The sequence below is a fragment of the Coloeus monedula genome (assembly GCF_965178545.1).
Source record: "Coloeus monedula genome assembly, chromosome: 8".
NCBI lineage: Eukaryota > Metazoa > Chordata > Aves > Passeriformes > Corvidae > Coloeus > Coloeus monedula.
The window spans coordinates 32,167,841-32,183,230 of NC_138788.1; positions in this window are offsets into that span (position 1 = coordinate 32,167,841).

Below are 15,390 nucleotides of genomic sequence, written 5' to 3' on the forward strand. Positions count from 1 at the left end.
TGGCTTCTCCAAGGCTCATTCCAAGCTTTTCCATATCTCCCAGGAGAACACCAAACACTGGTGTGATCTGCTTCAGACAAAGAAATAGGTGGTGTTCTTGATAAAAAAACGTTTCTCAAACAGTTTAAATACTCTTATTGTAAGGTAGCCTTGTACTCCCTGGGAAGAGGAAATAAGAGAGCAAAGGGAGGCTCATGAATTTTCCTTGGAGTTTAAGAGCAGGACATAATTTTCTGTCTAATCAGACTAAGAAGTCTCACTTTCTGAACGGGTCTGTAAATAGTGAATGCTTGGACTAACATTTGACAGCCAACAGCACCTCTTTTATATCTCCCCTGCAAGAAAAGTTACAGTGCCAAAGGGTTTTTACAGCAATTTTCTCTGCCAAGGAAATGAACACTTCTTGTGCTCGAAGAGGTTAAGGACTGGCATGTGTACATGTGTTTGCTTTCTAAGAAAGCCACTTATACATGCTATTTAGGAAGGAGAGGGCTGAATTCTGATCTTCTTGAGATCCATGGCAAAGCTCACAGCGCTTTAGAAAAGTCAGGTTTGGAGAGAAGTGACAAATTGAATACGTTTAGCCATTAATCACTTGGATTCTGGTTTTGGAAGAGCCATTTCATGCCTAAACTGTCCTAGCATGGGAAGGTTTTTTCCTACACAAAACTGCCTAAATTACTGATTACTTGTCTTTTTTTTTCTCTTGAAAGGGCTAGATAAAGGGTTTTCTCCAGGCCAGCAACACTGACCTGAAATCAGGACATGAGTCCAGACTGTGGAGACAGGGAAATTTCTCAATAAATCCAAGTTCTTCTTGGTCAAAACCAGACAAACATTAAGATGTGTCTTGTACCTACATTAAGCAGTCATGTGGTTATTAATTATTTTTTTCTGTGGCTATGTTTGCCATTGTCACTGGCTTTGAACAGAACTCCCTGTCTCAGTTCCCATCTGGATCCAGCATGTCCCTGGATACTCTGGCAGAGCCTGAGAAGTGTGACATGTTCCCCAGGACACCAAGGCTCACCCTGCCACGGGTCAGAGATTAACTTCTTCCTTGGAGAAGCATGGATATATTCCCTCTGTTGGTCTTGTTTTCCATGAAAAGGGAACAGGAAAGCAGCAGCATCAATAATAACAGCCCTGTAAACACAGCAACTAAGGTAGTCATTAAACTCAGTCTCCAGGTGTCCTTAAAACAGATTTTAGAGATGATGTTCCAATAAAAACTTTGACTTGAGCTTAATTGAAGTCCAGTGTTTTTAAAGTCAGGTATTTTATTTGTTCAATTATAAGCTCTTACTGATGGGAACAGGAAACCACACTAGAAACTGTTCTCAGCATTTCTACTGTTTGGAAAAGGTGCCATAAAAAGCCATGAGGGAGCCTGTTCCTGTAAAATTCTGCAGCCTACCACTTCACACAGAAGGATTTGAAGTGGCTGACTTTGGCAAATTCTGCTTTGATCTAAAAATCTCACCTGCTTTTTAGTCTGAATGGCATCAGCAAGGGGCTATACAACCTTTCAGAGCAGCTCAATTATAAATAAGGAGGCCGAAAGATTTGGTCCCTGACTCTGATTACACTTTCAGCAGTTTCAGAGGGAAGCAGCTCTGTCGAAGTCAGAAAAAATCATGAAATTATAAACCCAGCATGGGATCGGGGTCAGGCTCCTTGAATTCTGTTAATAATTATTATTTCTGGAGTTTATTATTTTTGTTATGGCAGTTCCTTGGAGCATCTTAGATAAGGACTTTAAATCACTGTTTATCTGAGAGTTTCTTGCTGCCTGCCTGCTGCTGGCTGCATCTCTGAGACTAACGCAGCCCTTCTCACTTCCTGCCTGTGCTGGCTGAGCAAGAAAGAGAAACTCCTCATGGCATGTGCACAAATATGTGTCACTGGGTGACTGAGGAGATCTGTGAAGCAGCTGCGGTGAATTTCAAAAAAGAAGAAACACGGTGAAATAGGAGCTGTGAATGCAGAAGGCTCCCACAACACCATGAAATTTCATGACACGGAAAGTGTCTGCATTGCCCATCTGTCCTGCTCCAGCTGTGCCACCTCATCCCATGGTGAAGTTCACTTCCAGCTCATGGACACTTGACCTGGCCAGTCAGTCAGTGAATGCCCAACCAATGCATTGGCTTTGGGTTTCAGTGTTTAGAAATATCTTTACTGATCTCTACATTAATCTCTTGGATAATACTGAGGAAAGCATGAGTTTGTCAGCCTTTGGACATTAATTTAGCTTTCATGATGATAGATAGCTCTCGTTCAAGGTGCTTGAAGCCACCTGGAAAGCTGGAAGAGTGGTGTAATCCAGCACAGCAAGAATTTGACAAGCACAGATTGAGGAAAACACTTTTTCTCTCTGTAGAGTGGGGAAAGAAAGATGTGAGAAATTTGCAAAATTGCAAATCATCGGCACAGTTTATGAGACTGAACTAGAAGGCCTGTGTGCCAGAGAAGTACTTACATAGGAGTGTTTATAGTCATATTACTATATTGCCAAGGTTAAGTGATTTATGGTAAGAAAATCTGTACTCAGGAGTCCACAAGCATCACTTGTTCACAGGCAACAGCTGCCTTAGAACTAAGCTGGAACAGGTGCAGGAAAGAGATCAGTCAGAAAAGCAACCACACTTGAATGCTTGTTATTGTTGAGAAGGGACTGAGACACTGATAGACCCTTAAAGGAGATGCTTCATTTCAGAGCCTTCCTGGCTCACTCCCTGAAATATTTGTCAAAAATTGTACAGAAAGAAGTTTAGCTGAAAGAGAACTTCATAGCAAGAAGGGCTTGAAGCAACCTGATTTAATGAAAAAGAAAGAAAAATCAAAGCAAAGCAGATTATAATGTCTGAGAGTGAGATGGGCAATGCACACATGGTCTGACAGGTTATAATGGTCACACCTGGGAGAGAGATGAACCCTTGGGCAAAGGATGGCACTCCCCTCACTTCTGCAGGCCTGTGTGGATCTCTGGTGACAGCAAAGCAAGATGCATCCTTTCATTCTTTTAGCTCCACAGAGAGGTCTCTGGGTCCTTGCAGTCTGGAGAATACGCACCTGCTCCTTTCTGCAAGGTTAACATAGGGATAACCTCTCTGGACTATTTGCCTTTTTAAATGTAATTTTTAGTCCCAGAGAACACAGTGAGTGAAGGGAAGTTAAATTTGTATTTACGAGTGGAAAGCAATATGCACAAAAAAATTGTTCAGTTGAGCTCAAGTTCTCTTAAAGTCCCAGAACCTTTTAAACCAAATAGGCTCCTGTTGCCTCTGCAAGATGTAGGGCCCTCTCTCTTCAGAAGGACCCAAAAAACACTTTATGGCAAACAGCAAGGGCTTAAATTCCTAGAAAGGCTTTCCAAGGCACTGTGTATTTATGTTCAAACATGACTCAAAGGCTACTCTGAGTGAAGGATACCATTTACAAAGAATTCTGTCCAGGTCGTTTAGCAGGTCATGTGTTTCATAATGAAGTGTTCTACTTCCTACATTTATTATGCTGTCTTGAGGGATGAATCATTTGTGTTTGAAGAAGTCTATAGGCATCCATTAAACACAACCTGGGATTCTCTCTTCCTGGAGGCTTTCCATCCTCTAACATGTCCATGGGTCTCCATGGTGAGAGAGCAAGGTGCTGTTTGCTTAGCTCAGGTAAATTCCCAATCTCAGAGTGATTGACAACAACTGCAAAACTCTTATTTTCTTCAGTGGAAAACCAAAGAGTTTTAATGTGACTCTATCCCTGAATAACGCAGCTCCTGTTGTTCCAGTTGTACTTCTAAAGTCTTTGGAGACGTCTTTCTTTACATTCACTTAAAAAGAGTGATGAGATACTCTCTGTAGATTTGCTTCCACAGCTCTACTTCTCTTTGGAGGAAAGCAAAGCTGTTCTTAAGCAACTGCTAAAGGAAGGATGTGTGATAATGATCACAGTCTGACCTTCACAAAATATCGACCCTGGGAGGTGAGATTGGACAGATGCCTTCTTTTGTATTGTTGTGGAAGAACTCTCCTCCTTATTTTACTTCTTAAGGATTCTGCTTTCTTGTGCTTTGAACGGCGGTAATGGTAAATGAAAATGGGTGTGGGGGAAAAGAACTGATTAGTAGAAAATTCTCTTTTTTTTTCCTGGAGGTAAGTTTGCTTTTTGCATTTCCTGTGTTCACTTAGAGTTACCTGAAATTGCAAATGCCTCGTCTGTATTTTTACTATTCAGGCTTGCTGGGGATGTGGGCTGGGAATAGAAAATCCCTTCGGCTCGGTTACCTGAAGCCACTAGATGGTGCAAGCAGACCTCCTTCCTTCGGGAGGCCCAGTGCCACCAGATGGCACGGCTGAGGTGGCGTCAAATCTTCCCATTTGTTCATTAGGGTTCGTCTGCCTTGGTAACCAGAGAATGACTTAGAAAATTCTATGCAACATTAGGAACAAGTTTTTTACACAGGAACAGTAGGATTGCCAGTTGGAGACTTTAAAAGAAGGAGCATACGAATGAAGTTATTAGGAAGGAAAGAATAACAAAATACGCAGAATAGTCAATCTGTTATTGGTTTTAAACCAAAAAAGGCCATAAAAATAATTCTATGTGAAGCCCTACATTTTTCTGCATAGAGAGAGCATAGATTTTAAGATGATCCTCGATCAGTTCTTATTTTAACATTCCTTTTAGACAAAAAATATTATAGGAAGTATTGAAAAATCTGAAATTTCTTAATCATGGCCATATGAATGGGCAAACTGAGGCACAGAAGATTTAGAGCCATACAGCAGCTCAGGGCCAGAGCCAGAACCAGCAGCTGGGTCTGCTGACTCCACAGTGCTGCTGTTCCTCCTGCCTCTCTCCAATTCCTCTTCTGTTCCTCAGGAGGTGAAAAAGAGTTTCCTGCAGTGGAACCTGGAGATCACTGCCCAAAGCAGGGACAGAGGAGGTGACAAAGTGTCAGTTCCTAAGCCAGGCCCACCCAAACCCATGTGGGAGGCAGCCAGTGAAAACTGAGACCTTTGCAATCCGTGTGCAGGGAGGGCCAAGAAGGGTAAAACCACTGCCCACATTGCTCTGCATGCCAGCAGGGGAAGCACTGGCTGATGGCAAGAGAAACTGATCTAGAACAGGACATTTTACGCTCTGCTTTTTATTTTGTATCAGTTTGGATGAATGACTTAAAGCAAATTACAGCTCTCTTGGCTTTATTTGCCTTCATCCACTGTAGTGTGGTAATAATGCCTTTGAGGACTGTGGCAAAGTCTAATATGCTGTTTGCTCACCATAGGATATAAGATTTAATTCATACTAGAGGAGGGGCCAGATTTTAATTCTTTGTTCCTATAATTGATCTCTACAGGCCTTTCTTGCAGTAAAAAAATGAACATCTCAGCCTGAAAGATTTATTTTGAAGTTTATTGTGTTGAAAAAAAATCACTGGACACACACAACAAATTTTAAAAAGTCAAACCAAACCATCATCCATCACACTACAATTAAAATAATGGTCAAAACAAACCCTAACACAACAAGAACAGTACTGACTTCAGGGTGTGATGGAACACAGGGGAGTTCATGGAAGTCATGTCACCAAGCACACCCCATGGTGGTGTGAGATGGATAATCACTTCAGGAACTCAATGGGAAGTTGTTACCATTTCAGGATTACAAACAGAGAAAGAAAATGGATCTGGTTGAAGGATACCCTGAATGCACAAGTCTTCTCTTCAGCCAGATCAGTTCCACATCCGTTTCCCACCATGCCCATGGAAACAACCAGCAAGGAGGGTGTTTTCACAACCACTCTATAAAGCTGGTGTCACCACTGTGCAGTGCCAGGAGTTGGACTTGATGATCCTTGTGAGTCCTTTCCAACCAAGGATATTCTAATCTATGAACACTAAATGCCACAATGCATCCTGGGTGTGAGATTTATGTCTCCACTCAGACTTCACACTGAAAAAGCATCCCTGAGATATCCTCCTCAATGCACACAGTGCCTTTTTTTCTGTTGCTTTGGAGCTCTGGTCCTTGTTGGAAGCCTCCAAACATCATTTTTGCTTTCTGGGTTATTTTGAAGCAAACTCTGCCATTTCCATCCCACTGCAAGCAGTGATTTTTCCTATTCTGCAGCTAGTCAATATTTGAATTGGCAGGAATGTGGGTGTTTCAAAGGACAGATAATCTTTTATTTGTTCTTTTCCATCCTTGTTTACACTTGGCCCAGACTCCTGCTTAAATGTCTCCAGTTTCTCTTATTATTGCTATTTTTAGTGGAATTTATGTTGCAACGGTAGAGGCCACAGCACTTGAATCATTCCAGTTTATAGTCCCAGTAGCATGGCTGATTATAACTGCACAAGGCAGATCTGATGTAAACACACAAAATGTCAGTCCCTGCACCACAGCCCCATCCCAGAATAACACCGACCTCACCACCCCTCTAAAAGCTGCTCCGAATGCTGAACTTTCCCTGCCCTGAATGCAGGAGGAAATAAAATGCACAGGGAAAGAGAATGGCTGCCAGCAATGGCAATCAGCACAAATGGGATCACTGATGAAAGTGTGAAGGAAAAGGAGATGTTAACCAGTGGTGACATGCTCCTGAGTGTCATTCCCGGGCCATGGAGGAGACCAGGTGGGTACCTTCCTGAGAGGAGGAGGGAGAATGGGTGCAGATCCCTGCTGGTGGCCTCGTGCTGCCCCTTTTGCTGTCCCTGCAGTTCCCCAGTGCTGCACCTTGCAGGGATTTCTCCGTGTTTGCGTTTCAAGGAGGAGAGAGGGCAGGGGCTGAGCATGCAGAACAGACACAGCAGCCGCCATACCCTTCCCCTGTCCTCCACGTCTGCCCTCTTCCCTCTCCCCCCGCCTCCTCCAGGGCAATTCTCACATCAGTTCAGGCAGAAATCCGGGCAGAAATTACTGTTGCATAGAGCAGCACGGATTTACAATGAGGGCTTCGAGAGGGACCGGGGCAGCATCAGCACTGAGGCCCTTGGGCCTCTCTGCAGATCCAGGGCTGCACAGAGAGGTGAAAACTGACCCAAATCCAGCTTCCTGACACAGATTTATTACTCTGGGCTTCGTCAATGTCCTTGTTTGTGCACGCCATGGCTGTGACTCTGTGACTTGGGGCTGCAACAGCCCCTGCTTTCCCAGGCAGTGGTTATTGTCAGATAAGAGCAAGACAAAACAGAAGGACTGCTCACACACACAGGGAGAGGGGGACTGCACATGCACAGAAAATGAGCCCAAGCATTCATTTCACTATCTGGCCAGTGAATGTTGCTTCTCTTCTTAGAAAGGACTGGCTGGAAAGCACTAACAAAGAGTTCAAGGGTTATATCAGAGCAAGCAAATTATTTTGGTGAGTATTAATCAACACTTGTCAATTAATTTGTTTTGGGACAAACAAATTTTAAAAAGAGCAAGATCTGTTTCATAAAGGTACCTTTTGAACACCTATCACAAAAGCAATGTGCTTTAAATGAGATCATATATCCATAGGCAATTCTTGGCAAGGCTTACAGGACCCAGAAAGGAAATATTAACATTTAAAAGATGTCTTTGTTGCTGTTTATTGATCTTCTCTATATATTTCAGACCCTGGTCTCTTTCTCACTCTACAAGTTGCGTATATAAAACTGACAAAGAGAAGCATGTTATCTGTGCAATCAAATAGGACTAAACCACACACAGAAGAGTTTCTAATATTGTCAGCCTTTTACACTGAATGGATTATTGTTTCATAAAGAAATTCAGCTGAATTACAATATTTGATAAACACCAAAAAAGAGTGTTCTGCTTGTGGAATATCCACAAGGAGAAGTTCCAGCTACAGGATATTGTTCTGCTTTTGTGAACATTTCAGACACAGCACTGCTGGATGGTTGATAGAAATGCTGTTTGGGCTTAGGTGGTCATGCTCAGTCTGCAATGGAACAAACTGCTCAGCTCAGTGCTGTCTGATAGAGGGGTGTTGCAAGGAGTATTGATAAACCCCTATTGATGTGTTAGTTCCTGTATGGAAGGAGACTGTAGTCCCAGCCCAGGACTGGAAGTCCTTTATGTTATGCACTGTGTAAATAAATAATGTGAAGGCAATGCCTGCCCTGAGCAGCATCCAATTACTCCAAACAGAAGAGGGAGAGCTGCATGCAGGAACAAGGGGGGAAGTGGCACTTCCTAATGATCAAGCAGGCAGCAATTTCTATGTGCCACCTGTGCCAAGATTTTTGTAATCATCATGGTCTGAGGGAAGATGACAGAGTTTCTTTAATTCTTTGGAATGTTTTGGTGTCAAGATCAGCAGAAGAGGAAGGACAATATATTTCTCAAAAACATAACAGAGTCTGAGCATCAGCAACAGAATATCCTGAAGATGGCACAGAGGAGCCCAAGGACAGACCTTCAGCCTGGCTCTGTGTCATTTGCAGCAGCCAGGTTACTCTGGTATTCGTGCACACGGCCACTGCACTTTCCAGCAGGTGCAGTAAATGCAATTAGTTGCTATGGATATTGATCCTGCCTTTAGAGTCTAACTTTGAAGCTGGTTTGGGTTGTTTGAAAAACAAAGATGTAGCACGATGCTTTGCCTTCACGAGCATTGCAAATTATTTCTTTTATCCTCGAATTTTCCTTTTATTGCTTTGCTTTCTCTCTTTTATTTATTCTTGTGAAGAGACAGTCTATGCAAATATTGTGATTTGAAAATAGAGGCAGTGGAGGTAGCCTATTGAAAGTTCCTTTCATGTCGATGCAGGCTCTAGCAGAGCTAAATCAGAGGTAATTTTTTTGCAAAGAAGAAGGAGTACCTGATTATTTTTGACAAAGAGAAATCGTATGGAAAGAAAAACATAGTATTTAATTGCAGGTGAAATTCGAGAGATGTTCAAGACACAACTGGATTCAAAGTGAGACTGGGAACAGCCCAGAATTCAGATGTACAGCTAATAAAAACAAAATGGCTATCTAGAAATATCTAGATTCGAATTTTGAATTCCCAGAATTCCTGAAGTTTACAGGATCTTGATTCTCAGATCCTTGGTTTGGGTTGTTTGTATCTCAAAGTATGAGGGATCTGCTACTATATACTTACAGGACAATCTAAGAAAAAACAGGAAAAAGGTTTTGCATTTTAAAAATCATTATTTAATTTAGGAAATTAGGAATATTTATTTTAGAAAATTAATCAGTTACAGATACACAATATTGAAAAACTGTGCTCTGTTAATATGTGATAATCTGTGATATTTTGGTGCTTCATATTTCTTATCAGAAGCTGATCCTTATGGTGATTGGTCACAGTGTGCAATTCCAAAAACTTACTTCATATCCCCTGAAAAAGAATTTTTAACCAAAAATCAGGAAAAGTTTTTGGGAAACACATCCTTACACACAAGCCAACTGGCACCTTTATCACTTCTTCGCCTTCTTTACTGCAGGCAATCTAGATAGTTAATTATAATTATAATTATGGTTATGGATATAATTTGCAGCTTTCAGTGGATGTATCTTACCTGGATTCCTCATGGAAAAGGCACAGAAAGAGATGGAAAAAATAATGATGATATGCTCTCCTGTTAAAATCCAGAGACTTTTTTCCCATGTCAGGGACTTAAATAATGAACTAAACCAGACTGGCAGAGAAGATATTCATCTTTAGTGCAACTCAGTGTGAATCTCAGTCCATTTCCCTTTCAGACCAGAATATGTGGCCAAAATGGGATTTATGCTTCAAATCTGCATATACTTCTTATGTGAAGCATCTGTAGTGCCTGGCTTTCATCCCACTAACTGCAGTCATTTCTGAAAATACAAAGCCCGCTCTTTTATGTAACAATTTCCTTTAATAAACCCCCCCAAAATGCAGCCTGTAAACCTGGGAGTGTATTATTCATAAAGCTATTCTTCTCCATAACTTCTCACATATAATGGGACCCCCTAGAAGCTAAAAAACAAGAAACTGTGTGCAAATATTCACCAGTGTGGAGTCATAAAACTCAGTAAAGGACCTGAAAGTTGAAGGGAAGAGGCTATGAACATGGCTCTCCCTTAATTTAGCTGAATGAAGCAAAGAAACCTTCGGAAAATGAAAATGAAGAAATTAGATAATGAATGAATAACTATAAAGCCTCATTAGAACTCAGACGTGCTCCCCTCAAATATAATTACCCTTAATATGATTTCATCAAATGTCACTGAAGAGTTGGAAACTCATAATGATGAAACACTTTTCGCCCTACAGTGAAGAGGTCTCATTGGGCTTTATAAATATTGACAATGACTGACTCTTCCTGCAGGGAAAAATCTGGTGACTGGAAAATGAGGATGTTTAATCTAATAGAGAGCCCAGGCAGCGTCACACAGCAGGTGGAGGTCGAGCCCCTCGGCCCTCTGGCCCCACTCAGCCCCAGTGCCTGTGTCCCAGCACCTGCAGGATGGTCACCTCCACTCACATCTCACATGTAGGATGCTGAACATTTGCCAGGTCTGAATATCTAACTGTGGAACTTCCCTCCCCTAAAGTGTTTAAACTTCACAAGGATTAACTGACCTGTCCTGGATCAAAACACCAGTTGTGGTGAGCTGCCATGGAAAGCAGAGGAACTAGAAAGATTTCTGACTGTGGAAAAGTTGTCCCCAGATATTTCATATGTGATTGGCTTTGTTCACACAGGGAAATTAAAGGAAAAATGGTATAAAACTATATAGGTTAAAACAAGCTATATTAAGCCAAGATTGTATGACAAAGAAGATACTCCATGTCACAGAATCCTGATTTTACGTAAGTTCTCCTTCCTTTTCAGAAAGGCAAAAGTGTTATCTAGCGAAAATTTAACCTTTGATGTCATGAATAGAGGAATCCCTTCACTCCCTGTGCAGAAATACTCTCCTGCTCACAGGCTGGTCCATGGATAGAGATGGAGGTACCGAAGGTTTTTAAATGCAGTGTTCAGCAAATCATAATTTTCCATTTCATGGCTTCTGCAGTCTTATCCATTGTGTTGCATTCTGCTACATTAAAGAAAAAAAAATCTCTGGTTGCCAAACTAAGCCTTTGTAATGCTTTCAGGGAAAGCTCTTCCTTCAACTTAGGTTTTACAGTTCATGGCTTCTCAGTTTGAGCAAATGCATCTTTTGATTCAGCACTGGCTCTGTTATTTGTAGTTAACTTTTCAACACCAAAGGCCTGAGCCACCCCCTCCCTGGACCCTGTGAGGAAGATTGAGTGGCTCTCAATGACTGAGTGGAGTCTCACCTGAGAGCTGCTCCAAATTCCCATCTCCAGGAGGGCCCCTGCTGACCTCTTTTCTCACCTGTGTGAAGCTGATGGCATTTTGCTCGCTGATACCACATGCTTCACACGTACACACCTCCCCTTCTACATGCCAGACACAACCAGCTGAGATTTTTTGCCACTGTATCTGTTAATTCCTGGGTTTTTTTAACCATCCGACACCATCCCAGCTTTGCTCCTCTGCTGTGTTACTTGGATACCATGGCAAAAATCAAGGCATTTGAGAAAGTACAAGTGTAAAGAGGTATTTTATTGAACTGCTTTGCCCTGGAAGATCCATGGAAATCCTCTAGCCCATGTACCATTGAGGGCTCATCTAGGACTGCTGTGGCCCAGAGGAACTGTTGCTGTCAGCAGGCCTAACACAGCAGGAAAGTTTTGGTCCTTAAAAGTGGAATCTCACATGACAGTGTGCAGCAGGTTCACCAGAACTCTCTTCACTGCTTGGAGCCTGCTGGCTCATACTTGCTTCCTCTTTTTCTGAATGCATTTAACACAGCTTCATAGAATCAGAGTTTATTAATGCTTTTACTCTTCATGTTACCTTGGAAAATGTCCATAAAGACATCAGGAAAAGCTCAGTCAGACATGCTGCAATATAAATGGGCAGTTGCAATGCATAAAATACACATAATTTTTTAAGTAGGGTTGAAAACAAAACTGCAGAGCTCACTTTACATATATAATTTATCCAAACCTACATATAAATACATGTGTTTATACATCAACTTGGCATTATGAGTCCATGCTCATGGACCCCTGCACATAATAGGCAAAATTATCTGACACATTAAGATCACACAGGACTCACAAAAGTTTGAAACACTGACAGAAGACAGAAGGGAGCACAGCCAGCTTTGATGGCTTCTGACAATAAATAGTAACCTTTATTTTTCACTTACGTAGCACAGGCCAAACATCACCTGTATGGGCAAGCCCTGCTATAGCTAATGGAAATGTAGCCATTAACAGCAACAGTTCATTCTCCTTTCATTTCAGGGTTCTATAAAGCTAAATAAAATATGAAATAAAGCAGACTTTATGCTAAGTGAAATGCAATTTTGAATTTGAATGCATTGATCATGAATGAATAATTTGCCCCTTGTTTTTGGGGTCATTAGTGTGGGAGACAGTGCAGTGCACTCCAGCAGAATCTAAGTTTAGCAGCAATATTTCTCACAGAGCACGAAACTAATTAGTCCCTCTGAAACTCCTTCTGAATCCCTTGTGGATTTCTTTCTGAAAAACCTAGAAAGTCAATACAGAAGTTCCTCTCAATGCTATGCATCTCTAGTTAACTCTTTATTTTTCAGTGTAGGAGCAGGACAAGTGTGGCAGTCTTGAAGATTGTTCACAGTTGTTACACTTGTAAGTGCACACATTTTTCTGGACTTTAGTATTGCAGACATTAATAAGGAAAAAAAAAAAAAAAAAGGAGGGGTTCTCCTGCTTTGATTTTCTATTGCTAAAGGCAGTGCTGAAGAAAAGAGGGTGTGTAAGAACCCCAGGATCTGCACCTTCAGGCCCGGGCTGCAGACACCACAAGCACACAAACACTGGTGATAAATACACCACAGATTTCAGTGGATCCTCAGGGAGATGAACAGCTATATTTGCAAAAATGTGAATGGCTGTACACCAGAGTCCTGTTTTCTGCTGTTTCCTTCACTTATGATTCTTCCCTTCCCTTTTTGCCTTCTATCCTGCCCTGCTTCCCATGTCCATCATTTATTTCTGCCCCTTCAAAGGCTTTTGAGAACAAGCTTTATGAAGACATTTCTGCCAAGGGCAGCCCGGACCAGGACTTACACCCCTGTTACAAACTCAGTCCCTCAAGATGATTTCCTTAGCACTGACATGTTTACCCTTCAGCTGAGCAGCTGCAAAAAATTACAGGCCCTGAAATCTCTGTGTATTGTTCCCCCTGCAAGTGGTAGGGATCTGTTGGAGCCAAGTTCCCTTCCATATGTGTAAACTGTTCTCCCCAGGAATACTCTTGCTAACTCTGCTCTAACCAGCCACTGCCAGATTATTTCTAGGCTTTAAAAAGATTTTCTTCAACCAAACACATTTAGGATTTTCTAATAGCAATTTAAACCTAATCTGAGAATGTCTGGAAGTGGAAAATGACTTCTACATGCTGAGGATAGTGTTCCATTACCAGTAATTTATTGTCTTTAAGAGCATCCCTGGAACATTTATTGACACAACAAAACACAGACATTTCTGGTTTATTGTAAAATCTCATTGTGCTCAGCCATTTGTGACTAAGCACAGAAGTGCAATTTATATTCCCAGGCTTCCTATTTTTCCAAGTGTGTTTAGACTCATATGAAGATCATATGGTCCAAGGGACAAAAAAAAATCTCCTGTTGAAAACCAGTGTAAAACCGCAAGCACTATTGGTGGAAGAAAATCAATTAAGATTTTTAAAAAAGGAATTTGGCTGAAGAAATTTACTGTAGCATTTCCAGTTGTGTATGCTGGCATCTAAGAGATTATGACTGGTTTGTTGAAACAAAGGGTTTCAGTCATTTTAGATTGTAAATCATGTTTTTCTGTGTAAAGAATTCAACAATCTCATGTAAGAGATAAACTTAATTTTTGTCTCTTCATTGCCTCTAGAATAGATATTTCAGAGAGATATAAATTCTAATTAAAAGTTACACAAAAGAGAACTGTTCAGAAAGCTTTTTATTTTTTTAAGAAACTTAAATATTTATAATTATTGCTAAGATATTTTAGATCCAGTCCCGCAAAGTCACATCTTGAAGTCAGGGATTATACATGTGAGTAACTTTTAGGGCTGTCAGAGTATTAGAGTGGAAATCTTCCTTGAATTTCATCCATTAGCAGTGGGTGAGGGAGCAAGTCCATGGATGGTTCTGGGTGTCCAGGGAGATCCTGAGTGAGTCACACATGGCTGAGAGGCAGAGCTCATGCACCCCCCATTTCACTGGTGTTCTACTGCATCACTCAAAACAATCTCAGAACTGAATTTTGCCAGGATTCAGACCTGTTCAGTGTCAATTTTTAATCTTCAGATATTTTTTAGACACTGTCATGCATTTTTATTTTCAACATACTTATTTCTTGGTACATTTCACCAATCTTCCTTCAACCTGACCTCTATCACCTACCAAAAGAAAAACTCATTGACTTCTTAGGTTTGTCTGGGATTGCTCCTACTTGCAGATGTAGGTGGCAGAAACCTCATCTTCTGCCTTCCCATCTTTCCTGTAAGACCAGGCTATTTTATGTAAGGCCTTGTCCTGTAAAACTGATGTGATTTCCCCAGACCAGGCAGTTAACATTTTTAATTGATTGCACTTATATCTAACATATTGCATAAAGGTGTGAAGAGATTTCATTTATGCAGGCAATATAAATAAACCCATACAAAAGCTTTTTGTCCCCCAGCTCATCTAGTATCTTTGTTCCTGCATTACAGCTGTTTGTTTTCTTGCAAGCTCTGAATGTTTCTTTGTGCTCTTATCCCATAATTATTTCATTAGGACCCATGAGGCTGCTGCATCAGCACAGCACATTCAGCCCAGGTGTTGCTAAAATTACAATCTATGGGAAGCAATCACAGTATTCAGCAGTCTGCAGGTCACACCTGCTCTGGGTGGTTGGCTTGTTTTTCATTATGAATTTTCCACAAGGTTTATTCTAGGATAATACATTTAAATGTAGGTCTGGCAGGCAATTCAAGGATTTTAGAGTGGATTCACTTTCCATGACGGCCGGGATTTGCACTTAAATGTTAATTAAGGTTTTTGGGGCCATTTTCACTGATGATTATGTATTTGAGGGACTCTACTGTAATATCATAATTCTGTAACATGGCAAATGAACCTTATTTTATTTTATTGACACTTAACTTGTCCTTTAGAAAGACAAAGGTACAGCTTGGTTTAGCATTCTTAAAGCCAACTTCACTAAAGCTGTATTGGAGAACAGGGAATGACTCCACAAGGATTCCCGGGGTGAGTGGGTTGTGCACCATTACCTGAGTAACTGATCTTAGACACACACCCACATCCCTTTATGTCTGTAAATACAAACTCATACTGCATTCTCATTGCTAA